This window comes from Mchenga conophoros, linkage group LG3 (assembly GCF_057382185.1).
Source record: "Mchenga conophoros isolate Kocher_MC1m ecotype Shallow Benthic linkage group LG3, M_conophoros_male_GT1.1, whole genome shotgun sequence".
NCBI lineage: Eukaryota > Metazoa > Chordata > Actinopteri > Cichliformes > Cichlidae > Mchenga > Mchenga conophoros.
The window spans coordinates 57,506,489-57,525,053 of NC_140528.1; the positions used below are offsets into that span (position 1 = coordinate 57,506,489).

The window sequence follows — 18,565 nt, forward strand, 5'->3', positions numbered from 1 at the left end:
AATCTGGTTCTTGTTTGACATCCTGACATTTCTTGTTTTGACAGGATTTTTGTATACAGTTGTGCTTAATGATTAAATAAATACATAAATAAAACAACGTTTAAGCATTTCATTCCAGGCAGTAGAGAAATAAAAACAAAAAAACAAAAAAAACAAAGCCAAAACCTTGAGAAATGTTTTAAAAAAATAGCTTTTCTACATCCAGGAGACAGTATATGACTATATGATTCTTCAGAGCTACGATATGAACATAGCTCTGAAAAATGATCCAATGGAGTAGTGCTAGAACCAAAACAAATTAACAGTTGCCTTAAGTCACTTTATATTCTATGGTAAAGACCCTATTATAATGCAAACAAAACAGAGAAAGACCCAACATCATAATCAAGGGCTTTGGAGACAATGGGAAGAAAAATCTAAATTTAAACAGGAAGAAAACCTCAGCAGAACCAGGCTCAAGAAGGGGTGGCAAGGGGGAAGTAAGGAAGACAGGACAGAGATATGCTGTGGAAGAGAGATTAATAATCAGTTATACTAATAATAATAATAATGATAATGATAATAATAAAAAATAATTACATGCAGAGAGGTGTATAAACACATAATGGAAAAGGTGACTGAAAAAGAAATATTCAGTGCTACATGGGAACCCCCCCCAGCCTAAACATATTGAACTTTAGTTTAGCTTACGTGTTTCCGAACTCCATGGACAGACGATCATCAACTCCACTTGTATGGTATATATGTATCAGTCTAATAAACTTAAACCTACACCATCCTTCCCATTCTGGTATTCTAAACAGTACTTAGCCGAAACCCAAAGACTGCTTGGTCGAGTAAACCTCCTGAACACATGGTGGAAACCTGAAACTAAGACAGAGAAGACTAAAGGTGAGACATGATCATTACTGAATATTAAAAAAAAAAAAAACTAACAGATTTAGAGATATTTTCATAAACTATTAATTTACCACATCAATAAACAGCATGGCAGGGCAAAATGTTTTTTCTAACATGGCAACCTTTAAAAACTGAAAGGAGACAGTGATAGGTTTGTAGCATAAACCTATTCGCTGGAACGTTAAGGACAATTCAACTACACAGCAAAAAGCATTAAACACCAAGTAGGCAAAGTTTTTTGTGTTACTCATGCATGAGGGAGAGAACCACGACAAGCGCCGTTCCTTCACTTGACCCCAGTCGCTCTCGTCATATACATAGGTTCATTAACATATGACGTCTACATACACACAAAGAGTACCTTGCCTGTGTGTTGTGTAAGTGTGTGTGTGTGTGTTGTGTGTGTGTGGTCAGAGTGTGACCCCATAAACGACTTCCCTAACCCTGCTGGTTTGGAAGTCCAACAGTTCATCTAAACAAAAGGCACTTAGCCTAAAACAGATATAGACACGTTTATCCTGCCATAAAACAATAAGAGAAGGTATGACCTCTTCTCATGCTCCCAGAATGTGGGTGTGAATGCCAGAACACTCTGGAATGCACACAAAGCCTTTGCAGACTATTAAGGATAACACACCCTATCACTACACAATCGATTATACACCTCTAAGCATATAAGGTTAAATATTTCTAAGCATAAATGACAATAAACAATACAAATCTAACAGACAGAAAGACAGGTGAGAAAGAATAAAATTTAATTGAATTTTTGATGGCCATCAAGAAATGATTCTTTGGGGCACTTTTAATGGTTTTTCAAAAAACCTTTTTAAAATGGTTCTTTAAATTTTTTTTTAAATCTTTCAAAATAAAATGTATCATAAATTGAATTTGAGTAGGGTAAAATAAATACGAGCACAGCATAGACATATATTAATGGTTTATTGCCGTTTCGTAATATACCAAAAGACAAAAAGGCATTTTAACCCTCAGCACCACATCACTACTAATACATGTCACATATTAGTCATTTAAACAGTAATGATTAAACATTTTTACTATACTATGAATAAATAAATATATATATAAATACTATATCTATAGATAACACAACAATTACTACATGTATTGTTTAATTAATAAAACATCAGAAAGTGATAAAAACACATTAGAAATAGCAATAGCTTCATAACAGACCAATAAATCAACACATTTTCATCAGCAGATGTTTGCATATTCAGTAAAAATATTTCAACAACAAGTTTTTGATTAAAATTATCAATGAACTTCAGCCTTACCTTATGTAAGGTAAGTTTCATGTTGGACTCATGGTCCTTTGTTAGTCCAGTTTAGGACAATGTCTCTGACGTATGTATCATATCAAATATATGTTATATCAAAACAAGGCCACACCTGCAGTTGTTTCAGTTTTTCACTGGTGTTTCCTGTTAGCTGGTAAACCTCACTCAGGTGGACATCCATATCAGCCAACCAAATGACAAGCTCCTCCCTTTGTGCTTCAAATCCCTCCCACTCTGAGACAAGGAGCTGAGAGAGAGAAAAAAAGGGTCAATTATAAAGAAGAGAGAAAAGTGAAACCCTCCTCAGAAGGTCTGACTCGCATACCTGCAATTGACCTGTGATGGACTCCTGTTTGGCGTTCACGTCATCCCAGCGGCGGCCGCACTCCCTCGCTGTTGCCAGCAGCTGAGTCTGCAGGGTGCCCTGGAAGACCTGAGTTAATGTTCGACTCCTCCTGATCAGGCTGTCCAGCTGGATGAGCCGAGGTCTCCCCTCTTGCCGCTGCCTCTGAACACAGAAACACAAATTGCATGTGAAGCAGGAGGTGCAGATTTTTTTTGCTATTCTTTTCTAAATCCAGGCTTGATCACGTGGAGGTATTTGGAAAACTTTTTTGGCCAGCGGACGACTGTTGTCTCGCAGAAAGTCAAATCAAATGTATGCGATACACAATCAATTCACAAGAACACATTAAAAAAGAAAGTCCCGTTCTTGCCTGATTTCAACTGAATTCTGCATCAAAACAGGGTAACAGAAGTAAAACGAGTGTTTGCAGCAAATCTGAGCACAAAGCTTCACTTTATACAAGCCTGCTACTAAAGTTCTCCTCTATGCAGATGACTTGGATCAACTTGGATCTGCTGTACAAATGTTAAAGATTCACGCTAAACGAAACAGTAGTCTGCATGACTCCAGATTCTGATCCCTCATCCTAATATGGTCCAAAAAGGCTCACAAAAAAAAACAAAGCAATAGCAATAAAGCAAATGTTGAGGCTTCTAAATACAAAGTCCATAAACCAATGGCTGACATGGGTTTTATCATAAGGGTGATAAATATACAACATATGTTCTTAAGACTAAAAGAATAATACAGATTTTAGTCTGAGAGATTTGATGTTCATTTACCTGCAGATGCACTATAATTCATTTGTGCAAACAAGAAATATCTACAGCTTTTCGGTCAGAGGTGGTCTTGTGATTTAAGCCGGGTAGATTTATGTGTTGATGCTACCTGCTTCATCATTGTGACTGGCTGCTGAGTGATATTTACAAACTTTAACCACGTGCTGAACTTTGGCCCAGCGTTGATATGTCTTGTTAGTATAATGAACTCTTCTTGGCTTAATGTATGATGGTGGATAAATTAAATGTGCAACTGTTACGAAAAAAAATCATAGCTGGACTGATGGCCAGTCTAGCTATGGCCATGCCATCAGTTAACCCTTCACGTGCCAGCTGTTTGCCAACCCCTGGCTTAAACCCGACAATAACCTGTAACCCTGACACTAAAACCACGCGACCCTGAAAGGATGGATGGACAAAGACGTCTAGACATACATACACACACAAACACACACACACACATAATGGAGGGAGAGTATAAAAAGCAGAGACCATGACGCTTGCATAAGGACCCCTAAAAGATATAAACAGCTCTGCTTGGAGCCAAATTGTTCCAATATAATTTTTGATCAAGTATATAGACTGAATCAAACACGTCTGGAAAATGAAAAGCATTCATATATTTAACTTGAAAAAAAAATTATATATATATAGATACATATAATTTGCTGGTGCTACACTGTGCTTTGAGGGTCAATAACAGCATAACAGAACTCACTTATGGTACTGCATTCATTCTATAAAACAATAACTGTCTGTGACTTTAAACCGCAGTATAAACGCAACATTCAAGATAACAGTTAAAAGTAACGTAACCATAAACAATAAAACAATGACATCAAAACAGCAGCACATGTCCCAAGGCATGATGGGAGAGAACTAGCTGCTCCCCCAACACGCCACACAGCCCCCACCTGAGTGGTTAGCTGTCCCCAGCAACCGACAAGTCCATAGCAAAGTCTCTGAGGTGTTGGGGAAGGCGACGGCGTCTTTGAGGACATTCCATGGGGGGATCCGAAGACCAAGTCCACTGGGGTACGAAGCTCATGCCCGAACATCAAGGTCGCTGGAGTGCACTCAGTAGATTCCTGGACCGCCAAACAGTAGGACATTAGGACCAGGGGAAGGTGTTGATCCCAGTTGCGCTGCTGGCGGGAGGTCAGGATAGCAAGCTGGGTGGATAGGGTGTCGTTGAAGTGTCGCTTTGGGATTGCAGTGGCGTCATCCAGGTCTTCCTGATACCCAGCCGCTAACAGACCTCGTACGTAGAGTCGTACGTAGTGAGGAATGTAAAATTATTAACAAGATAATCGACCACTGATGTGGTAGTGTTCAGATAGCTGCTCTGCTCGATGAGCATTGAAGATGATAACAGTGGGTGGATTATATTCTTAAACTTAGTTACAGCGCTTTCAGAAAGACCTCTAATGTGATAAAATCTACTCTCCACTGTTGTGGAGGGCGGGGCCCCGGTAACCCTATCTCGGGCAGGGTAAACTGTTCCCTCGATGTTTTCCTCATAAGGGGCCTGCTCTGGCCCCTGGAAGACAATTGACTATGGTTGCCGGTGTCTCTAACTTCACATGTCTGAGAACAGAATCACCAATTACCAGAGTTTGACCCCCGGCAGATGTGTTGCCAAGTGGGGAAACACAGTTAGACACATGAACAGGTTGATGGTGTACCTGGGGCTTCTGTTTAAGACTATGCTTCCTCGTCACCGTCACCCAGCCGCCCTCTTTCCCCAGCTGCTTGGGGTCTGCCGGGGAACAGCTAGCGGGGCCTACACTATCTTCGGCTGCACCAGCTACAGGTGCCTGGCTAGCTACGAGTGAATGAAGGTTGTGAAGCCGAGTCTCCAATTCAGTAATCCTGACCTCCAGAGCTGCAAACATGCTACATTTGTTACAAGTATCATTACTGCTAAAGGAGGCCGAGGAGTAACTAAACATCTGACACAATGAGCAGGAAAGTGCAGGAGGGACTAGTGAAGTAGCCATGGTGCTATGAGCTAAGCTAAGCTAGCAAAACAGTACAGACACAGTGAGTGAATACTTTGGCTATAAATTAGGTAGTGAGTACACAGAAAGTGTGCTTCAGATGAAGCACGTGAAGATCATACTATGAAAAAAAGAATGTATTTGAAGTTTTTTAAATTTTAATCACAACCGAGCGAACGAACACCAAGTGACAGCGCCGCCAGTGGAAGTGTGTCAGTGGAAAGTCATCTCCTTCCGGAAGAGGTGGCACTTTTTGGGGTGGAGACGAAGGCGAACCTGGCGGATAGCATGGAAAATGGCAGTCAGGTTAGTCAAGGCTTTCTCATAGTCTTTCGCATGGACGAGGAGGTCATCCAGGTAGACCACACATCGGTCGTGGGGAATGTCAGCCAGAACCCTCTCCATTAGGTGCTCGAATGTGGCTGGGGCATTGCAGAGGCCGAAGGGCATCACCTTAAACTGCCACAGTCCCTGGCCAATGGAGAAACCAGTCTTTGGGCAGGCCTCTGGCATCAGCTCCACCTGCCAGTAGCCACTGCGCAAATCAAGGGAACTCAAACAGCAGGACCCAGCAATGTCGTTGAGGGCATCGTCAATCTAGGGCAATGGGTAGAAGTCCTTGCGTGAGATGTTGTTGAGTAGACGATAGTCGAGACAAAATCACCAGGTACCATCCTTTTTCCGAACAAGCACGGCCAGGGCTGCCCAGGGGCTGTTTGAGCGTTCTATGATGCCCGCCTCTGCCATTTCCCTGATCTTCTGCTCTGCTACGGCACGCTTGGCAAGGGGAAGGTGACAAGAGCGGAGGTGGATGGGGTGTGCATCCCCAGTGTCAATGTCGTGTTGTACCAGGCTGGTTTGCATGCAGTCCTCATCCTTGGCTGCAAAGATGTCAGCAAACAAGTCAAGTAACTCCTGCAGCTGCTGTTGTTGATCAGACCCTCGCAGCTCCTCTGGTATAGGTCCTCGACAGCTTTCTTGGTCTCAGTGGACAGTTGCTGTAATGCTGATGAAGGGGAGGCCCCTTCCACCGCCAGTGGCGACAGGCCCTCAGGCTTCCTGACACTGGCTGAAAAAGTGGAGGCAGGCAGCGGGACTTCCTTGGTGGTGTGGAGCTCCACAGCCTCCTTGCCCAGGTAAAGGATTGCTCTTGACCCATCCACTGTGGCCTCCCATTTGGCCAGCACGTCCAGACCAATGATGCATTGGTCCTGGATGCTGGCTAGTGACAAAATATAAATATATATTTTTTTGTGCTTATTTTCTGATTATATTGTTTTTGTACTTTGTAATAAAGTCTGGCAGAAAGAACTAGATCAGAGGGTGACAGGTTGCCTAGCAACAGAGGCTTCAGTAAGGGGAAGTTAAGAAACAGGAAGTTGCAGAGGCATATTAATAAAATACAGGAAACCAGACAGAAAAAGCGGAACTAGTAACATACACACACATTAGTCAGACCTGAGGGAGTTGTTTTGGTCGAAGCTCTGTGTGGGTGTGTGACGTATGGCAGAACTATATATACGTATTTCGCCGGCCATGCTTTTAGAACTGGGGGGTACATGCTTGTATCTGCAGTTCTCCTTTTCTGGAAATATAAAATAAATATAATTTTTTGAACTTGACCACTCTGTGACGGAAGTCTTTCTCTGTCGCCAAAAGAATTCAAACAGAATTAAATACTAGCAAGAACCAGTGGTCCACAGTGCAGTTAGCAACAGTCACCAGAAGGGATCTTTCCCCCTTAACTCTGGCGCGCTCCCTCGTGACTGTGGTGATGTGGTGCTGAGTGTGATTCGGCGGGTTGGCCGAGGACAGATTGCTGGTGGGGGGCAGTTCCTCTGTTGTGCCACCCCGCCTTAGTTTAACGGCAGCTGAGGTGCCAGGCTTCGTGGGCTCGGTGTTGGACAGTAGCGTGCAATGTGGCCTGGTTCTCCGTGTAGCTGGTCTGGCCTTAAACTCTGATTGCCGGTAGTTCTCTGCGTTGCGTTGTGCGAAAGACCAGAGGAGTCAGCTCTCACTTTGCCAGCTGGGGTGGATTTATTCTCCCATAACTGTTTAAAATAAAAACAAAACTGTACAGCGACTTAACTTTACTGGACTTCTGCATGAACACCTCTCCTCAGCGGGGCCTCTAGGCGACTGAGGTGCAACATCACAACAAATCTAATTAACAAATAAAACTGCTAAAATACTAAAATGTATTTATAAACATATCTAACAAATTAAAATGCACTTCATTGTGACCATATAGCGACAATTACCTCATCAACAAAATTATTCTTTAGGGAGACTTCATTTACCAGTGGCAATTTTACATATTTTTTTTAGTTAAATATATCTAACAGTAAGTTCAAACAGTGAACATGCATCACAAACAAACAAAAGATATAACCAGTATACATGACACAAAAATAAAAGAGGGAGCTCACATACCTCTTTAAAAAAATACAAAACAGTACAGCGACTTCACTTTACTGGACTTCCGCATGAACACCTTCAAGGGGGAGAGAAGGATAGTGGACCACATGAGAAACTGCCTGCATGCTCCTATGCTGTCATCTGAGAATGGCTAACTAGCATGTTACAATAAAGTGCTGTACTTGACAGAAAAAGAATAATTCACACTAAAACATGTAACAGAACAGTGAGACAAAGTGCACAGAGGGAACGAGCACTGTTTGAATTACTTTTAGTTACTTTAACTGTGTTTATTCGCACTGTAACTGAGAACACTAGCGTACACTCACCTCTCCTCAGCAGGGTATTAAACCCGATTCTTTGATCCCCATGATAGAACAGAGAAAACCCGACTCAGAGTGGTCAAAACATTTATAATTCTTTATTCAATCATCTTCCGGAAGAGAGAGCCCTGCACAGCCCAAAGCCAGTTGCAGAATCTCTAACATTAGAAGCTCAACATGAGTCTCATATAGGTGTTATTTTGGTACTTCACACGTCACACAGTTTCGATACAAACAACTCCTTTTACTCCGTTCCTCTTTACTTTGTGTCTTACTTCCTGTGCAGCTTGCAATAACTTCCCCTTTCTGAGGTCTGTTGCCAGGGCAACCTGTCATCCTTCATCTGAACTTAGTTTCACTCTCTGTCTGCTCCTCATATGCTGCAAAAACATGCAGTTTCCTGTCAGCCTGCGACCTAGTCAAGTCTGGGCCTTTCATAAAACAATCTAATCAGCAAATAAGCATTAAGAATATATATTTATTTCTTAACAGGGGCCTCTAGGCAACTGAGGAAAATAGCACGCAGCTACAGCAAGTGACTTCGTGGAAAGTCAAAGGTAACACAAACAAAATAAAAGCTCCCATAATATAAATACAGAAAATAAACATGTATAAATAAACACTTATACATAACCAATACTGACAAAGCAAAGTAACACTGCAGGATGGATCTTTGGTGAAATATAAATTATTTTTTAATACACCTGTTACATCCGCATCAATGGCAGTTGTCCCTGGATTGGCCACCTGCTCGTCTACTCGCCAAGATTGCCAGGGTGGTGTGATGGTGGTTTGGAGGGCCTTCTCCTCCTGGTCACTCCCTTCGTAGTCCATTTGACACACTTTGTGACTTGTGCCAGGGCTACATGCACCTGAGCTGAGCACATGCTCCACTCTTTCTGTCTCAGTTAGAGCTGCTGCCAGGGTTTCTGGTGCATGCAGGCTGATGTGCTCTTGTAGTTGTTTTGGCTGGAGACCCTGAACAAAAGCCTGGAGAGCAAGCTCTTCCTGTGCTGCAGCATCAAAAGCAGGGTACTCTCTTCATGCATAAAGACAAAGGTCTCCAGCATAGGCACCCAGACTCTCCTCTTGTCTCCGTGGGCGGCTGGCAAGTTTATCTTAGGCATCATCTGCATGTTTACGGAGACCAAACCTGCTCTGCATTGCTCTGGCTACAGCAGGACAACTTAAACGCTCTTCTGGCTGAAGATCTGTGAGGATCTGCAGGGCCCTGCCTTCCAAGGCGAGAGCGACTTGGACAGCTGTCTCCTCTGTTGACCATCTGTTTAGCTAAACACGTTTTCACTCTCAACTCGTCAAACGTGTGATGCATGGTCAGGCTCCCTCTGCTTCACTTATGGACACGCAGGGTACCCCCCTCGCGTCGGGAATTGACGTGGAGGGCCCTCCGATTGAAGAGATTGCTGCAGAAGTGCCTGTTGTCAGTATATTTAGACATTTTCCAAATCACATTGTAGTGACGTATACAGAACACAATAAATTATATAATGTAAACAACTACCTGAAAAACAGGTAGAACGATACTTTTGTATCGTTTATTGCATTTATGGAGGGAGTGATGTATGCTGGGTAACGGCACAGCTAGCTACTGGGTGACTTTATTCACCCGCTTCGGCTGTTATCAGTCCATACAATGGGCGTTATTAGCACAAATCAGTCCCATAGATATGGACCATCTCCTGCTAGATTGTTCAGAAGGTTGTTCTCATCCATCCAGATGGAGGATCACTAACAGGAGCGTGGAAGACTCCAGAATCCACTCTGGCTGGATATGCAGTGGATATTACCAACAGGTAAGACCATTTAAACGGACAGCATTTATAGAATGACTATTAAAAGTCAGCGAGTGTCAGTAATGTTAATGTGGTTATCTTAGTAATACACAGAGTGCTAATATAACAGCTTTAAGATGCATTTGTAGATATTATTACGTGTTTTACCGTCTTTATGGTGCTAGCTTAAAGTTACGGTGTAAACGTTAGCTTATATTAGTAAAGCTGTTACTGGTTAAACGATGTTAGCACAGAGATATTAGCTTCTGTCATGACTGATGAAGTTACTAGTTAATAAACTTTTCAGTAAAGTGTTTAATTGCAGCCACAGATTGACAGCAAATATCTCGATTAGCTTCAGTGCATCTATAATAAATATGTGCAAGTTTCAGTGCTTCGTTTAAACTGTATGATACTTATACTGACCCAGGGTCAGTGTAAAATACAATCCCAGCTGTGTGAACAAAGCCTGGCTCCTTTAATCCTGCATGACAAACCTCAGGATGCAGGTTATTATTACTCTTTCCTGCTGGCACACCTGTCACACCTGAGAGTCAGCTAGAAACTTACAGTGACGTGGACATCATGCAAAGACTGCCAGACTCTGTAATACTGCAAATGATCAGTGACTCAGGTTATCACTAAACTTTAAACGGCACCTCTGTGACTCTGTGTGCTGAACATCTAGGATTGAGTCAGGCTGCATTGACTGTGGGACTTTAATGTGTTAAAAGCAGGTTGAAGACGGCTCAGAAACATTTGAAGATTAAAATTTAGCATTATGGCTGCTGGTGGTTTGTAAAGCCTCTACTCAGCTGTATTTTTGTTACTAATTTATGTTTGTTGTTGTTTAACACAGATTTCAGAAGAGCAAATGTGCTTAATAGTTTAACTAGATTTCATTTGTCAGTGTGGGACTGCTGAGTCACCTGAAGAACTCATTTCATTCATTCTCCACATGATGTTCATTTACAGAAATGTATTCCTCCCAAAGGGTGAACTAGTGTGTTTCCATAGATTACCTCTGTATGAATGTACTTCTTAAATGAAGGCAAGTGTTTGTCCTTTTTTGTTCCTCAGGTACAGTACGTGATATCAAGGGCAGGCGGTCAACACTGGGGGTAGACAAGAAGCAGACGTACTTCCAAGAGGGAGCTGCAGTGAGGTCAGAGGTCAGAATCTGAAACAGCTCAGGTTTATATTTTAGAGGTTATAAAAAATCAAAATGTATTTATAAAGAAACCTTTAAATAATAGTCATAATTATGATTATTATAAGAAATATCAAACATTTAAGTGGATTTTCTGTTACACATATCGTGTTAGCCCTGCAATAAACTGGCAGCCTGTCTTTGTCCTGTATCAGCTGGGATAGGCTTCATCCTCCCGCAACCCTGAATTGGATACATTGTATTCCAATTATGTAATCTGATCATTTACAAACTCAAGGTATCTAATCAAAATGTAAGTAATAATTATACAATGGGAAAGCAGAAATAAGTGTGACATGAATGTAAATGTGTGAGCTGACATAGAGGACAGCTACATGTAGTCTGAAAAACCTTTGTTGTCAAGTTTGCAGGTATATCAGCACGAGACATTCTTACATAGAAGAGACTGTTAAAGTCTCTAACTCAGTGAAGCATTATTGGTCCCGTCTGTTTGGATAAATATAATAACCTGATGTATGTCCATTTATTGACACATTTTCTTAAGTGCTTATCCAGTTCAGGATCACAGTGGAGCTGCAGCTGGATATGTTCACTAAATAAACCTTACAAAAGTTAACAATAAACCTGCATCCATGTACGTTGTTGTCCACAGGATGAGAAAATCAAACTGGAAGACTGTGGAACATGTTAATAAATGTTTGTGTGTTTATGCCTGTGTCTTTCACAGGAGGCGCTGGAAGGTTTCCCTAATAGTTCCTGGTGAATCAAAGCAGAACCATAAAGGTTGCTGGACTGCATGATGGCCTTACCCCTGAGCCGTCATCCTGTTAAAGGAGGAACCAGTTAGAAGCTGTTTTCAAAGTAGCTGAGCAGATTTCATCTCAAGTAAGCGATTAACTGTTTGTTCATCTGTTCTGCCACTTAAAGAGCATTTAAGGACGTCGTTTGAGTGTCCAGTTGAATTAATTCTACTGGCTCTCATGGTCATTTGTTATTATAGACATATTTTTCATGTTCATCCAGCTATTTAGTAAATTCTATCTATTTAGTAATATCCGTCAGCTATAAAATGTAATATAAATATAAGAATATCTAAATATCTCCTGCCCTTTATGTTTTAATGATGTAAGTCTGTTATCGTGTTACATTAGCATTCCTCACATATACAATCCTACTGACGCAGCAGAGGGATAACGACGGCTATTCAACATCGTTACACGACACATTCGAGCTGCATGTTGCAGACAAAGTGACTAAATCATCTTTTTTGTGGTTTATTGTCTTCAAACCAGCAGACAAAGCCGATTGCAGAAGATGTCAGAGAAGAACTTCAGGCCGTGGACTGAAAAGGTATTTTTTTCTTGTTATCAAAGGCATTTGGAGTGACGGCTTCTACAACTGGTTGTGCTAAAGTAAAGCTTACAGTCTAAGAAATCACAGTGTTGATATTCAGCACAAAGAGAAAAGCTCACTTGTTTGAATTTATTTACAATCATAGTTTTATAAATTCTGACTGTAAACAGCGTTTACAGCTTTGATATTGTTTGACACTCGATATCAGGTGATAGGGTTTAATTTAAAGGTTTCTGTGTCCCAATGAGCCATTTACACTGATCAGTGTCAGTTTAACTGTAACACATTCATTATTTAGATTCAACAAAGAAATAACTGAATGTAACAAATGGCAGCCCTCAGGCAGGTTTATAGAGATATATGCATGCATTATGAAATTTATGTATCCCAGATAATTGTTATTTATCTAGTCATGGCAGACCCACCTCTTCCTCCCAAGTTAACTGCAACCCAAAAGAACTAGTGGGGCTATTTACACACTCACAACCAGTGTGGGGTAAAAAGAGCCACCAAAAAGCTGTCAGCCACAGATGTGCTAGAAGAGTTAGAAACTCTACTTATGGAGAAACTTTCTAAGTCTAACAGAGGACAGGTACTCCTGCCCAAATAACATGATATAACCCCACATACAGCCCAGCCATAAAGTGAACCAAGTCATTTAGTTAAAGACAGCATGGGATCAAATGCATGTAACCAGCCTGCATCAACCTGACATTTCTTCCTCCTGAATTAAATGAATGAATGGATGAAAGTTAAATGACTACAAACCTAAAGCCACTAGTTCCCACACTGGAGCTCCCTGACACTGTGTGTTAACCGTATTTAGCTTGTATCAACAGTTGTAACAGGCTAAGCCACCTGAGCCACTGCATTGAATTTGTTCCTGTCTTAATGATTTCAGCTGACTGGTTTCAGCTCAGATGTTCTGCTTTTTCCTTTCAGTAGAGCAAAGCAGCTCGTGCTCCTTCTGCTTCCAATTTAGAAGAAGAAGAAGAAGAAGGCGAAGGCTTCAGCGAAGTGGCGTTCATGGTCTCAGTGAACAGTCACGGTCACACACTGCATGTGGTTTTAAAAGCAACATGTCTGTTCACCACAACAATGGAGATGTGTAATATTAGTGCAGCTACGGTTTGTTTTTGAACATCAGTTCTGTTTTCTACTTTGATCACTTAGACCAACAAAGTGTTGTTTTCAGATTCTTTCTTTTACATCTATAAACCACCTGCTCATTTTTTATTACAATTAGTTTCACATGAATGTTAGTGTTTCCTTTATGATCTTTTAATGCTTACACTACACTGTACACGTCTACATTAGAGACATTTCTGTTTCCTGTTTCTGTTGACTCAGAGTTGTGAAATGTTCTTTTATTTGATGCACAATATGAAGTTCATAATTTTCTTACAAATAAAACTCTAATGACAAACATGAACAGCTGTGCTTATTTCTGAGACATGAGTTTTTGAATGTGTTGATATTTAGACAGTGTGCATCTGTATGCTGAAACTGTAATGGTGAACCTGAGGTGATGGTCAACAGAAGGCAAACATATATCAATATAAAACAATATTGAAGTAATGTCTTTACCCTCTGCAGCGTGTGGACGCTGTGCACGCAATCACCTTATTCACTGTAGTAAACGTGCACCGATAGCTCACGTGACTGACTGTCTCCATGGTTACATCGTATATTATTAGCTATGTAAACAGCTTCCATAGATACCGCCATAGCTCTCTGCAGCTGTAACACTTTCACACTTTGCAAATCATTTCATGTTTTTGATAGTTATGAAGACAGAATATGTTTTTAAGGTCATGCTAGGCGGTTGCTATGGTGGTTGCTGTGGACTTGGGTGGACCGCGTCCGATTCCTGTTATTAGCTGTCCGCTACGGGAAGGCTGCGTTCCATTTACAAGTAGTGACAGTCTGCCGCAACTCGAACTCAAACCCCGCTTTGTTCTTTAATTATAGGCCTTTTTTAGCCGTTCATGACACGCACACACACACATAAAGCATTTTGCCTCACCATGAAAATGCAAGTTTACCTAACCTAACCTTAAGTATCTGATATAGGATAGAAAAATGAAGCAACCAGAGATTTAATGATGAAGACTCTGGGTTCTGTAGTTCACGTTTTACAGTCCTGAATGACTCTTTGCATATGATTTATTGAAGAGGACTTTAGAATGCACTTTACATTTAGACTGTTGCTGTTTCATTTTTTACATTGTTGCGGTGTTATGTCATGAATAAGGTTCACCTGCTGGGGGTTTGATGGATCAGCTGGACAATACAGTCAAAGACAGACTTCATTCATCATATGCAAGAATCCTAGTTGGATTTTTGTTGTCACTCATGTTTTTGAACCAAATATTGAAAACAATTCTGACAGACTGGATACCTGGTCAGGGTCTACATTACCTTGTACTCAAGCATCCCAGGACAGAGCCCTGCCCCACCATGAGCCTGGGTGGATACGTGGTTATAATATAAAAGGACCAATACTGAATATGAATATTTCATGAAAATTGAATTATAATACAAATTAGTAATAAGGGTTTCTCTGCACCCTTATCTACCCCATACTCAAAGAGCTGCGGGCAGAGAGGGTGACAGGAGAGGATGGCACTGAAGAGAAGATGCTCGGTTTCTGGAGTCTCCTGGTCCTGTCAGTAGGATGCATCTGCTGTGTCTTCTCGTGGATGCTCACCTACCTTGACTCGTTCCAGCCTGGTATGGATTTCCCAACACTGCGGACAGTGGCCCACGTCAGAGACGTTTAATATTGATTACATATGTCTGAATTGCTAACCCTAACCCTAACTCAACAGACCACAATGCCCTGGACTGTCAGTATTATTACATGCTGTGAACATAAGTACCTTTGATCACAGTTTATGTTGTAAAAGAGAAGGAATATTGGAAAGAAAGATCAACATTGTGATATTATTTCTTCCAAACTGACCAGAAACATGCTTGTCAGACTCTCACAGCAAAGGATCAGACTCACTGTGCATGACGGCTCAGGCCAATGATGTCTGTTAGATTGTCAGTTGTTTAGTGCTTCTGTACAGTTAGGGTCACCGTCTCTATTTCAGAATAATTAATATGTGGAAAACACTAAAAGTTGATTGTCTTCCAATATTCTAGCATAATTAAAAAACTTTGACTTTGTAAGTACATATTATTAGTCCTAATGCCAGTATGAGTCTTCATAACTCCTGCTTTGAAATACTGAACTTTAAAATTTACCTGATGAAAGATCATTTACAGTGGCACTCTGTCAGGATCATTCTGACTGTAAGATCACTGAATTAATCTGAATCCTTCTGAAATGTGCTGTGAATGAACGCTGATGCAACTCACTGTGGGAAAGCTGTTAATAAAATGAATCTGTGACACATGCAACACATTCACAGAGGAAGAGGACACAAAGGGAGGACACCCAGAGGCTGTGTTGAAGTCAGAAATCCAAATCTTTATTAAAAAGCAGGCGGCGGTTACAAACAGGAAGACAAGCAATCCATCAAACAGTCTACAGGGTCAAACATACAGAGAATTCAAACAGCAGTAAAAAATAACTGGACACTGAAAAACTTAAAGCAATGTGTGACGCAATAAAAGGAAGCAGCGCAGTATATTCACTGAATTATCATCAATTACAAAAGAGAAAAACGACGATTTCTAAGGATTATTTTCTTAAATACAGTTAGTGTGGCTGGTAAAGATGGAAACATACAGAATGTAAACTGTGTGAGTTTGGTGAACTTTGTTAGTAACAAATGAGGTAAAAAAAAACAAACAAAAAACAAAACAGACAAAACACAGAAAGAGGCTCTCAGTATTCATTAATAATTAGAAAGAAACATTCTGGTCGTGGATTTTTAAAGTCTTAGTTCCACTCGCTGTCATCATTATAATCATCATGATCAATGGCGAGGTCCTGAGGTGGGTGGTGCTGTCTCTGGTGATGTCACCATGAAGGAACAGCATCTGGCACGTGTTGGTGAAACATCCCAGTACACTGGTGTAGTTTCCTCTCCAGCTGTTTGACATGTGACACTTGAACATTAAGGGGAAGAAGAAGAAGAAACAGTGTTAGGTCAGGTGACCACATGGTTTCTAAAGTAACTGACAGGAAGTAACCAGGCCGTTAGAAATGGATGGCATGTGTTTAGAGTTACTGGAGTTGGGTAACTCTACTTACCAAAAGCAGAAGCACACAGATGAAGGATCAGATGCTGAATGTTGCAGGAACATGCTCATGTGTGGTGGTCATTCAGTGCTGCTCCGGCAGGTTAGACAGTCCAAGACTGATATGCTGCCCATCTGAGAGTTTGAAAACACACATGCAAAGATTTATTTTGTGTTACAGTCAAAGTTGGATGTTCATTTGTCCTTTAAAAATGTTTGTGTATTTGAAAGCACTAACATTTAAGGATGACTTGGATCGTCTCCTGAAGCCTGGGACTCCTAGTGTTAAAGGGGAGACAAGTGTATCCACTGATCTATGTCACTTTACCTGGATGATGACTCCTCTCCCCCTCACTCAGAAACACTCCTAATATAACCAAGCAAATAAATAATATTGAAGATTTACTTACATCATTACAAAAACAGCAAAAACATCTCCCTTTGATTCTATTTCTCCATTCCTGCTGAACATCAGGCAACAAATATCTCAATAAATCACAGTAAAATGTAAAGCACATGTTTTCTCTGCTTTGTCTAACCTCTGCAGAGCCTCTGTCAAGAAAAACATAACTGTAAGCATAAAACAAATATACATTTCATAACACGTCACTGGACAAACCTCGGTCAGCTGATTTCCTCTGTGCAGTGCAGACGAACATCAGTCAGCAAGTGACTCTGCTGGTTCTTCTGAGGAAACACCACCGTCTCTCCACACCGTCACCATCTGTGAGCACAAACTGCTGCTCTGCTCTGCCCGCATGTAGGAATCACATATCACACACAGGGGTGAAGAAACATCAGAGCTCAACTTTGGATACTTTAGATCTAAACAGATCAAAGCAACTCTTAGTTTCAACAATCAGTGAAAAGACAAACAATGATACCATACTGATTCTGTATGAATACAATATGGTATTTTCAATACAGGTGTCAAATTAATTTATTAAAACTAATGCAGATATACGTTTTTTTTTTTTTTGATAAATTAGTTTGCTAAATTATAAGAATATATATATTTTTTCATTTATCAATTGCAACTGAAAGAAATTAAATATTGAACAAAAATATATTGTCACATTCTGAGCATGCTCAGCATGCTGACAGACTTGAAGTTGCTACAGATTTTAAGAAGTGATAATTACAGGGAGGAAACTTCTCCTTTTCATCCGTTTAATCAAACATTTGATGCCTCAGCTGTCTCAGTCCTATAGCGTTCTGCAACTACAACTAACCTGAGGCTTGGATTTGGCTGCAGGTGCCCCTGTACATCCTTCTCAGCAGCACACATGTGGGTACCATTTAATCCCACTTCTTCCTGAGCTTTGCTTCATCACAAGACCAAAGGTGGCATCCCGTGTCAGTCTTATCATCATCCAGAAGAAACATTTGAAGAAACATCATGGAGAAGAAACATTTACGCGCCTCCTGGTTTTGTTTTCTGATCCTGCAAAAAGACTGAGGACAACAAAGCCCAGAGAACACGAGATACACAACATCCAACATTCAGACTCAACAGCCTCCATAAATGAAGAGCACCAGGTTGGTTCAGTTATAGTAGATATAAGCATACTTCACATTACTGGGTATGAATAATAATGAGGAGGCAAACTTTGAAGATGCAGAGCATGATGTCCCATCATCAGACTGTAAACAAACATCCACCAGGCTTCTTTGTTGCCAAAATTGATGATTCTCCCATCAGGGATCAGTAGCGTGTATCAACCTGTGGTATAAGCAGCAGTCACTGAAATATTACTGTTTCAGATAAGAAATCTAGGACATAAAAGCCAGGGTGGGAGGGATCTTTGCAAACTGACTTAACTCTGCAAGTGTGAAGCTCAACAAAAATCTGACTCTCCAGTCACAGACCAACAAAAACCTCCAGCTGGGAGATCGAAAACGCTGTCTGGGTCTTGCTGGATGTTGCTGGTCAAAGTCCACACATTAGCAGAGTGCTTCTTGGTCCCACTGACCCATGTGGACAGTG

General features: G+C 41.0%; 2 long non-coding RNA genes across 3 annotated transcripts; one reads left to right on the plus strand and one right to left on the minus strand.

Annotated features, from left to right (window-relative positions):
* The first annotated feature begins 10,869 nt into the window (after window positions 1-10,869).
* LOC146579718 (uncharacterized) lies at window positions 10,870-15,155 on the plus strand. The gene is made up of 4 exons (XR_014890677.1): window positions 10,870-11,032; window positions 11,759-11,916; window positions 12,324-12,381; window positions 14,977-15,155. It is a non-coding gene; the product is annotated as an uncharacterized LOC146579718 (long non-coding RNA).
* Window positions 15,156-15,883: 728 nt separating this feature from the next.
* LOC146579719 (uncharacterized) lies at window positions 15,884-18,282 on the minus strand. Of its 2 annotated transcripts, none has more exons than XR_014890670.1 (5): window positions 17,811-18,282; window positions 17,198-17,323; window positions 16,907-16,945; window positions 16,592-16,713; window positions 15,884-16,446 (listed from the first exon to the last, which is right to left on the minus strand). It is a non-coding gene; the product is annotated as an uncharacterized LOC146579719 (long non-coding RNA). The 2 variants fall into 2 exon arrangements; XR_014890669.1 differs by having other exon boundaries at window positions 17,198-17,328.
* Between the last annotated feature and the right edge of the window lie 283 nt (window positions 18,283-18,565).